Below are 9,037 nucleotides of genomic sequence, written 5' to 3' on the forward strand. Positions count from 1 at the left end.
AGTAAAAGCTCTATTTAAATCTAAGCTGTCTCCTTCTTTGGCTCATATAGCCATGTCTTAGTCTATTGGCCAATTGTGGGGGTAGGGAGGATGGGTGATACTATGCTCTCTCAGTCTGCATTCTCCCATCATCACTTGGACCTGCCCACTTCTTACAAGAACAAATCTCTTTCACTCATCTGGTTTTGAAGTTGTTCCTGTATAAGGAATGAGTTTTTCTAATGTGGTGGGAGAAATCACAGGTTTATAGCTATGTTATACTAAAAACAATAACTACACAATGTAGTTCTAGAAACAACTGTTAGAAAATAACTACTACTTAAAAGGTTTCATGTTCATCATACATGATTTGGAATCTCAGAGGTTGTTCTGTTTAGAAATCAATAATATAGCAATCTTAGCACACATTAACCAGCCCAAAATGACTATTATTTGTCAGAAAAACATGATGGACATAGAGTAGTTTTGGTCATGGGTACTGTGAATAAATGGAAACATCTAAGTTATGTCTCACTAATCTTTTCCTGTTCATGGTGTACTCACCTTCTCAGATGCCTTTTATAATTTCATGGCTATTTCTCTTAATAGCCTACACAGTCATGATCATGAAGAATGGTGAAGTGTTTCCAAGGAAGTGCTCCTTGCAGTTTTGTGTTAAAGCAAATTTATTTCAGTTCAACACTTCAAAGTTATAAACCTAGTGAAGGAAGTACTGGAAGTAGTAAAATGTCTCAGGTATGAAACTGGGTTCTTCAATTTTCAAGATACACGTTCCAAGGGAAAAAACACAACATTTTCCAAGGGTTAGACATGAGGAAAAATACCTGAAATACAACAACAGTTTTCTGAAGTGAAGGCTTTGTATGAACACAGTGCTGTTCTAAAACACTGTGGGATACATTTTTTAGAACAGTCTATTGGAAGGAAAGACAATGAAATGTTTTCCAAAATATTATCTTTCCATCCATCTACTCAAAATTCTCCTCTTACTCCTTTGACACCCAGAAAGAGTCATTTTATTGTCCCATGTCTTACACACTTTACTCAGTCCTGAGCAAAAACATTCACAGACTACTTTGTACTGTTAATCTTTTCTTGAGCTCTATCAACACATAAGCCACTAAATCATAATGGCTTATTTGCATGACTGGGTTCTCAATTGGATAAAATATCTTTGAAGTTTGGTTTTGAATTTTATTCTGCTCAATACCTCCAACTTTAAATAGTGTCTGGTAGTAAGTGCTCAACAATGTCTTCTTGATAGAATTGCTTTTAATATGCTAATTAATTGATTAATATTTATGAACATTGTCACCCAAGTCTGCCCCTTGCTTTAGGAAATTAATTGTTAGTAATTGAAAGGGCAGAAGTTGCAGTTAGAACCAATAAATGAGAAGTGTTCATAAAAATATAGATGAATCTTAAAAATCTAAAAAACTAACTTTAGGATATTAATTACTGAATTTATAGATAATTAATACATTTACATAAATAAAATATTGCATACAAATAATGGTTTTTTAAAAAAATACATACAAACACAATTTATGCAACAAAATTTTTGATGATAAAGAGTAATGAAAACTGGGTAGAGTTTGTAAAAAGATAAAAATAAAGAAGAAAGTGGCACAGATAGAAGATGATAGTATATCTTGAACTGAGGAGAATAATTAACTAAACCATCTGCTTTGACTTCAAAATAAAGAGTAGCGAAGAAATTAGGTTTGACATAAAAATTTAGTTTCCTGTCCCAGCTCTTATGTGTTAATGAATTAACACTGGGAAGGGTTCTTTAAATCTCCTTGTATCCTAATTTTCTATTATAAGATTGGGTTATTATTATCAACTTCATTGGGTTAAAATTAAAACTAATTTTAAGTGCTTTAAATTAAATAAAAAATGTATTCAGAACACATGTACAGAAATTCAAGAAACATTCACATAAATGAATTCCTAACACTATTCTTCCATGCATTTGTCTATAGGCTCTTGCTGTTCAAATTTATTCAGTACTATAAAATCTCTTTCAAAAGGAACATGCCTTTACTCAAACCTTTCTATTATTTCCTACTTCCTATTTAACTATTTTCCAAGTTATTAGAAATTGAATGATAGGGGCCAGAGAGGTGGAGCTAGAGGTAAGGTGTCTGCCTTGCAAGCGCTAGCCAAGGAAGGATCGTGGTTCGATCCCCCGGCGTCCCATATGGTCCCCCCAAACCAGGGGCAATTTCTGGAGTAACCCCTGAGTATCAAATGGGTGTGGCCCGAAAAAAAGCAAAACAAAACTAAAAAAACAAAAACAAACAAAGAAAAATTGAATGATAATGGCATTAAGGTAGGCATTCTAGAAAAGATGTTTTTGTGTCTTGAAGTCTGTGGGGCCAGAGATATAGTACAGAGGTTAAAGTGCTTGCCTTACATGTGGCCTACCCCAGTTCCATATCAGCTCTTCATATGATCCCCAGATCACTGACAGGAGTAAACCTAGAGCATTGAACTAGGAGTGAGTCCTGAACACCTGTGGTATGACTTAAAAGCCAAACCAAAATTTTTTTCTTGCAATTTGTATTAGCTTCTATTGAACTAAACAAAACTAAAACCATCTTTAAGGTTATTACAATATTGAAGTCATTTCTCCATTCAAGACAGTAACATTTATGTAGTATTTATATGGTTTTTAGGTCATCTATTCAATTTCTATTCTATGTTGAATACATAGACTTTCATTTGTATGTTATCTTTAATTTACCAAGATAGTGATTAGAATATGATAAGCCCTGAAAAATTATTCTTTAGTAAATGAACAATGTTAATAGTTTAAAATGTCATTTTAGATTGAATCTCATCAAGCTGCCAGGCCACCAAATCATTCCAGATCAATAATTTCTGAACTATACAACTCATACATAACCAGGTAGCACTGCCAAATTTTATAGCACTATCAGTAGAATTACACCCAATTTGATTGGAAAATTTCTTAGAAGACCACCAAGTTTATTAGGCAAAAATATTAACACAGAAAGCTCAATTAGCCCAGTAAATCCTTAGACAATGACTTCAGTGATACCATTTTGAGATTATAATAATGATCACAAATTGAGTTTTATTGATCTTAGCTTTGATAATTTAATTTTCTTTTGTGGTATAATAAACATAAGAGGTAAATTTGAATCTGCTTAGGGGGAAGGCTGAGGTCATGAGTGGAAATTGAGGACATGGTAGAGACTAGGTCACACTGGTGGTAGAATTTGTGTTGGAACTTTTCTTACCTGAAATGACTGTAGTATAAAAAAATTGGGGGCCAGGGCCATAGCAGACCAGGAAGTATGTCAGCTGACCAGGTTCAAACCGCAGCATCCCATATGGTCCCCCAAACACTGCCAGGAGTAACCCCTGAGTGTGGCCCCCCAAAATTGGTAAATCATGATGTTATGATAAATATGTACATATAAAATGAAAAATATAATAAATGGTTGTGTTCAGGATCCAGAACGATACTAAACACTTTACCGTTTGCATTTGGCTTACTAAGATTCAATTTTCCTACCAAATAATTCTTTGAGCATCACCTGGTGTCGCTCTTAAAGCTCCCAAACGCTTCATAGTATGGTCCTAGAGGTTTCTGAATGCTTCTAGATTCCCCTCATAATGCTTGGCATTGCAGGTCCTTCACGCTGAAATGTAGCCTGGTTGGTCTGCTTGATCAAGAATCATCAGGAGGGGCCTCTAAATTTTGTGCACGTCTTAAGAGACATTCCCTATCCCCATTAAATATATGTAAAATATTGGGGCCAGAGAGATAGCACAGCAGTAGGGCATTTGCCTTGCATGCAGCCCATTTAGGATGGAAGTTGTTTCAAATCCCAGCATCTCATATGATCCCCCATGCCCGCCGGGAGCAATTTCTGAGTGCAAAGCCAGTAGTAACTGTTACCCCCCACTTAGGAGGGCACGCACCAGATGTGGCTTTTTGCCTTCCTGGTGTAGTGCCTTCCTCCCAAAGAATTATTTGCCAAAAAGGCCAAAAGGCCCGTTCAGAGAAGTCAATCATTTGACCCTTTATGACCGTGGATTATTGGCTGTAATTCCAACATGGCTGTGACATTACATTTTCTCTTTATTTGGTCACTATAGAAATCAGCTTCAGCTTTCCTACAGACAAAGAAATGTCAGTACCGAAGCCCGCCAAAAGTTCCCTGCTGGTTAGTTTATTTGTGACTCATATTTCTAGTATAACCTGGTACCAGCAGCTTGTTTTTATGAGTCTAGCTCTATGATGGTAAACAATTATTTTTGTCCCCCCTAAAATCTATTTTCCGGCAACTACATAAACATCATAAATATCTCTGTCTCTCTCCTCCTGGTTTCTTGAAAAACCTGCTTTTTGCTAAACCAAAACATCTCTAGCTCTTGTTTCACAGCCCTCTAGCAGGGGTCTTTCTCACCTATAGGATAGTCATTTTGATATGTAGATTGTAGGCATAGTCCCCCATTGTACAGTCGTTTTGATATGTAGATTGTAGGCCTGGTCCCCCTTTGTACTTTCTTTGGAAGATCTCCTGCTCTTTGTTTTCCCTGATGACACCTGCATTCCAGAGCTTGTGCTTAAAAATGTCATCATCTAAAAAATAAATTTGTCTCTCGTCCCTTGGACATGGGTCCCCATACAATTCATTTTGTGTGGTCTCATTTATTTCATTTTTATATTTCATATTCGTCCACCTTGTGTACCTGCTTGTTCCCAGTGAGGATTATCTGACCCACTAAGGTTTTGCTTAGGGATGTAACACGTCTGCAGCAAGTAACCCCTGAGCACCAAATATATATGTTTGACTGTATAAATTGAGAACTAGAAATAGTAATTTACTCTAGGAGAACTTATCTAGGAGAACACTTGTACCCATTTCATATCTGAGAGTCAATTAATAAATTAATTTTCTTAAGTTTTGCATGTCTTTGTGTCCTTTTTCCTAATTTGTGCAATGTTACAGGAATATCAACCTGGACTAGGTCACCACCACAATGGTTCTTTTTTTTTTTTTTTTTTTTTTTTTGCCATTTGTAAAATCTTTGGTTGGTTCTTGCTTTCGTTAAAATCTTACTTAGAAATCCAGTTAATAACTGTGATTGAAGTTGGAAAGAAGCTCAGTAATCTATATTCTTGTCCTAGTTCCATTTACATTTTTCTAGAAGCTAAAACTCCCATTTGACATCCATTTAGGGGCTATCAGACTTCTATTAGTTGTTAACTCTGGGAATTACCTGCTAACTGCAAGAAATAACACTTCTGAATTCTTTCCAATACCCCTTTTTTGTTTTGTTTTGTTTTGTTTTTAGGCCACACCCAGAAGTACTCAGGGTTTTCTCCTAGCTCTGTGCTCAGAAATCATTCCTGGCAGGATAAGGGAACCATATGGGATGCTGGGGATAGAACCCGGATCAGCCACATGCAAGGCCAATGCCCTACCCATTGTGCTATCTCTCTGTCCCTATCCAATATCCTTTTTTTACTGGTCTTCAAAAAGTAAAAGTTTCTTAGAAGGTTTTTTTTAAAGTAATAAGAGCCTTAGTTCAACAAGTTCTATGAAGATCAAATAAAATCACATAAATTAGCGTTTGCTAGCAATACATCTTAGCATAAAGTTATTGCACATTATTCACATTTAGGTGGTTATTAGTGCTATTTTCTCTGTTCATTATTTGAAATACTATCTAGATATAGTTAAATTCATTTTTACTTATATGGCAGGGTCTGGGAGAGGTATGGAAGGGGCAGAGAAAAGTGAAAGGTCATTAATTTTTGTCCACCAATCTTGTGTTAATTTTCAGATGTGCATTGTTCCATGTCTGCTGACGTGGCTTAGGGGAAAGCAGGATGTGGGCCTCACCAAGGCTTGCAGCAAGTCCTTGTCCTGACTTTAACAATGACTCCAATTTAAAGAGGGCAAGTTGAATCTAAAGAAGTTTAATAAAAATCTCAAATTAGGCAAATCACAGTTAATTATCAGTAACTCCTACCAGGTTTTTCTCACCCCAGATAAAGTTCATGATATTTTCATTCTATGCCTTCCTAAATTGAATCTAAAAGTTTACCTAGAAATAAAGAGTAGTTTTGGAATTTAAGAGAACCCTTGAGACAGATCATTTTGGAGGTAATGAGGTAAGAGCCATTCATGAGCTTAGATGACAATAAAAATGATGTCAGAAGGGAGGAAGACCCATCAGTGGATTTCACCAGTACCTGGATCACTACTTCTCACTCTATACCCAGGCAACTTTTTTGGTTTCTGTCATCACAATCTAGTCCTGCTGATGGATTGATTTTTCTATGTTTAGTTTCTAGGAACTTCCAAGAATATCCAAGTATAGCTGTTCTTGTTTCCCATAGACTACTAATATATCTCCATATACAGATAAAAATTACATTTATCTACATGTCTACAAACCACTGTCAAGTATATGCACCAGGTCTTTGTTCTACAATCCCAAGGCCCATTGGTCATCACAATGTAAACACTGGTTGCTAAGATAAAGTGACTTTCTCAGATTCATTCAGATAGGGACAAGTGTTTGAATGCCAAATCCTGTTATTTGGCCACTAGAGCACTTTTAAATGAAGTAGTAAAAACTGTCCTGCTTGTTACTATGTTGCTATCCGATACCATCAGTGACATGCAGGTTGTGTGAATCTCACCATTTTCCTCCCCAGGAAACCATTACCATTTGACACAGAAAATGCTGTGTTTTATATTTTCCCAGTCAATAGGAATGGTGATGGAAATATCTATAAGATCATCTTTGTGTAAGGGAGCAGTTGTTGACATTTATTCATTTGTTTTACCCCTTGATTTCTTATCTTTAGAGTTCTTTTTGACATAATTATTTGAGTCCAGGGATCATCTTTTCTCTTTCTTACTCTTTATTCAGTTTCTAACTACCTCTGGGTTCTCAAGGACTATTCTGACTAGTCCGAGATGCAAGATGTACTTCTGGGTCTTTTTGGTTATTGCTTGCTTTGACATCTCAGAGATACTGGTATAAGAGTTCAATCCCAAGACAGAGAGCCTTAGTTTTTCTATTTCTTCTATTTTTTAGCTTTTCTATTTTCTATTTTATAGGAAGGAAGACTTCCTTCTTCTTTCTAAGGTCTTGTTCTTGGACTTAATACTTTTTTTTGGATTTGGGCCACATCCAGTAGTACTCAACTCAATATTTTATAAAATGAAATGATTCATTATAATTAACAAAGCCAGTAATATTTATGAAATTATTTGTGAAAAGCAATTAAGCTTTAATTGAAGCAAATTTGAACCTAATATTATATGATTTCCATTTGGAATTTCTACTAATTATTCTGATTTGGTTTAAAACTTATACAAAGTAAACCTACAGTTTACCAAATCTTAAATACTGCATTTCAATTTAGGAATAAAAAGTAATGATGAGAAAAATGTTACAACTCTTAATCTCTAAAAATGTTCAATTCTGCCTTGTTTTGTTTAAAAATAAAGACAATTTGGTTTTTAAATATTTTATTCAAATCAGTGTAGTTACTGCAAATAAAGTTTCAGAATATAGACAGAAGTTCTGTCAAGCATAAAATATAGGTAGTTTCCCAACTGGTTTCTTTGATGGATTTGCTAGATTATAAAAATTTAATTCACTAAAACTCAGTTCTTCTGAAAACTAAATTAACTTGGCTTAAGGAATCATGATCATTACCGTATTTGCCCGCGTATAAGACGACTGGGCGTATAAGACGACCCCCTAATTTTGCAGTTAAAACATAGGTTTAGGCCTATATTCATTGTATAAGACAGAACGTTCCTGTGCTGCAACTGTATGTACCACAGTGAGCCAATCACAACAAGCAAAAGTTCAAAGGTTATACTGTAATAGACTTCCTCTCTGACTCTGGCCAATCTGAGCAGGCTTTTTACAGTGTAGATTCGGTACAGAACATTGTCTAATTTGCATGCATAAAAAGCCTGCTCGGATTGGCTGAGTTAGAGAGGCGTCCAAGCAGCCTTGCAGTGATTGGTACAGGATCGAGTTGGAAAATTCGTTTTGTGGCAATATTCAGACAACTTTCGTTTAATGGCATATTGAAACATTTTTCAGGATATACTCGGTGTATAAGACGACCCCCAATTTTCGGTTGACTTTTTTTTTTTTGTTTCAAAAGTTGTCTTATACGCTGAAAAATACGGTAAGTTAAGAAACAGGATCCAGACAAAATGTGTAATTTCTGACATTTCTTGGAAGTGTTTGGAAATTCAATTTTTTTGTCCCCCAATTCACAATACAGACCAGCCAAAGGGCCTGTGTTGAGGTGTATATGGGGTGCATTTACTGTACCTCCTCTTTCTATACAGTCAGTGTAAAGAGCACAGCCTGTGGTAAGAATTGGGAGGCCTTATCTTTTATTTTCTTTTTTGATTTTTATATATATTATATATAAATAAATATGTATTATATATAAATATATATTATATATAAAATCCTTCAAAAGTTCTTTCATGTCTATTATCTTGCAGTTTTTCACTATGTAGTCCTTAGATGAAATATAGGCATATCAGTGATGAGGTAGGAAAGAAATTGAAATAATAAACTTGGACTTTAAAGCTATACTTTAGTTTAACATATAAATATTAGCATCTGAGATTGTCTATATAATTATAATAATGGAATACCAGATTTTTAAGATATTTATCAAAACTTCATTAGCTAGTATTTTAAGAGAATATATGCTGAATTTCTAACCCTAAACCCATGAACCACTTAAAAGGAAGCTCTTAGAAGGTTCCACATCATCTTTGACAATGCCTATGTATATAAGAAACTATGCTGCTCTACTGTGCTTATTTATTTCTTAAACTCATTTGATAATGAATTTTATATTGGTTGTGCCCCATTGATTGATTCTTGTTCCTTTGAGCATATTCAAATAACTTAGAATTCATTTAGCACTTTTCTTTAGTAAACTAAATGTACCTGTAGGATAAAACTAAAATGTTTTGCATATATCAACTCTCTT

At 35.0% G+C, this 9,037-nt stretch overlaps 1 non-coding gene across 1 annotated transcript; it reads right to left on the minus strand.

Annotated features, from left to right (window-relative positions):
* Nucleotides 1-8,283: 8,283 nt before the first annotated feature.
* On the minus strand, nucleotides 8,284-8,416 carry LOC126014747 (small nucleolar RNA SNORA51). The gene has a single exon (XR_007497745.1). It is a non-coding gene; the product is annotated as a small nucleolar RNA SNORA51 (small nucleolar RNA).
* Between the last annotated feature and the right edge of the window lie 621 nt (nucleotides 8,417-9,037).

Source organism: Suncus etruscus, chromosome 7 (assembly GCF_024139225.1).
Source record: "Suncus etruscus isolate mSunEtr1 chromosome 7, mSunEtr1.pri.cur, whole genome shotgun sequence".
NCBI classification, from domain to species: Eukaryota; Metazoa; Chordata; class Mammalia; order Eulipotyphla; family Soricidae; genus Suncus; species Suncus etruscus.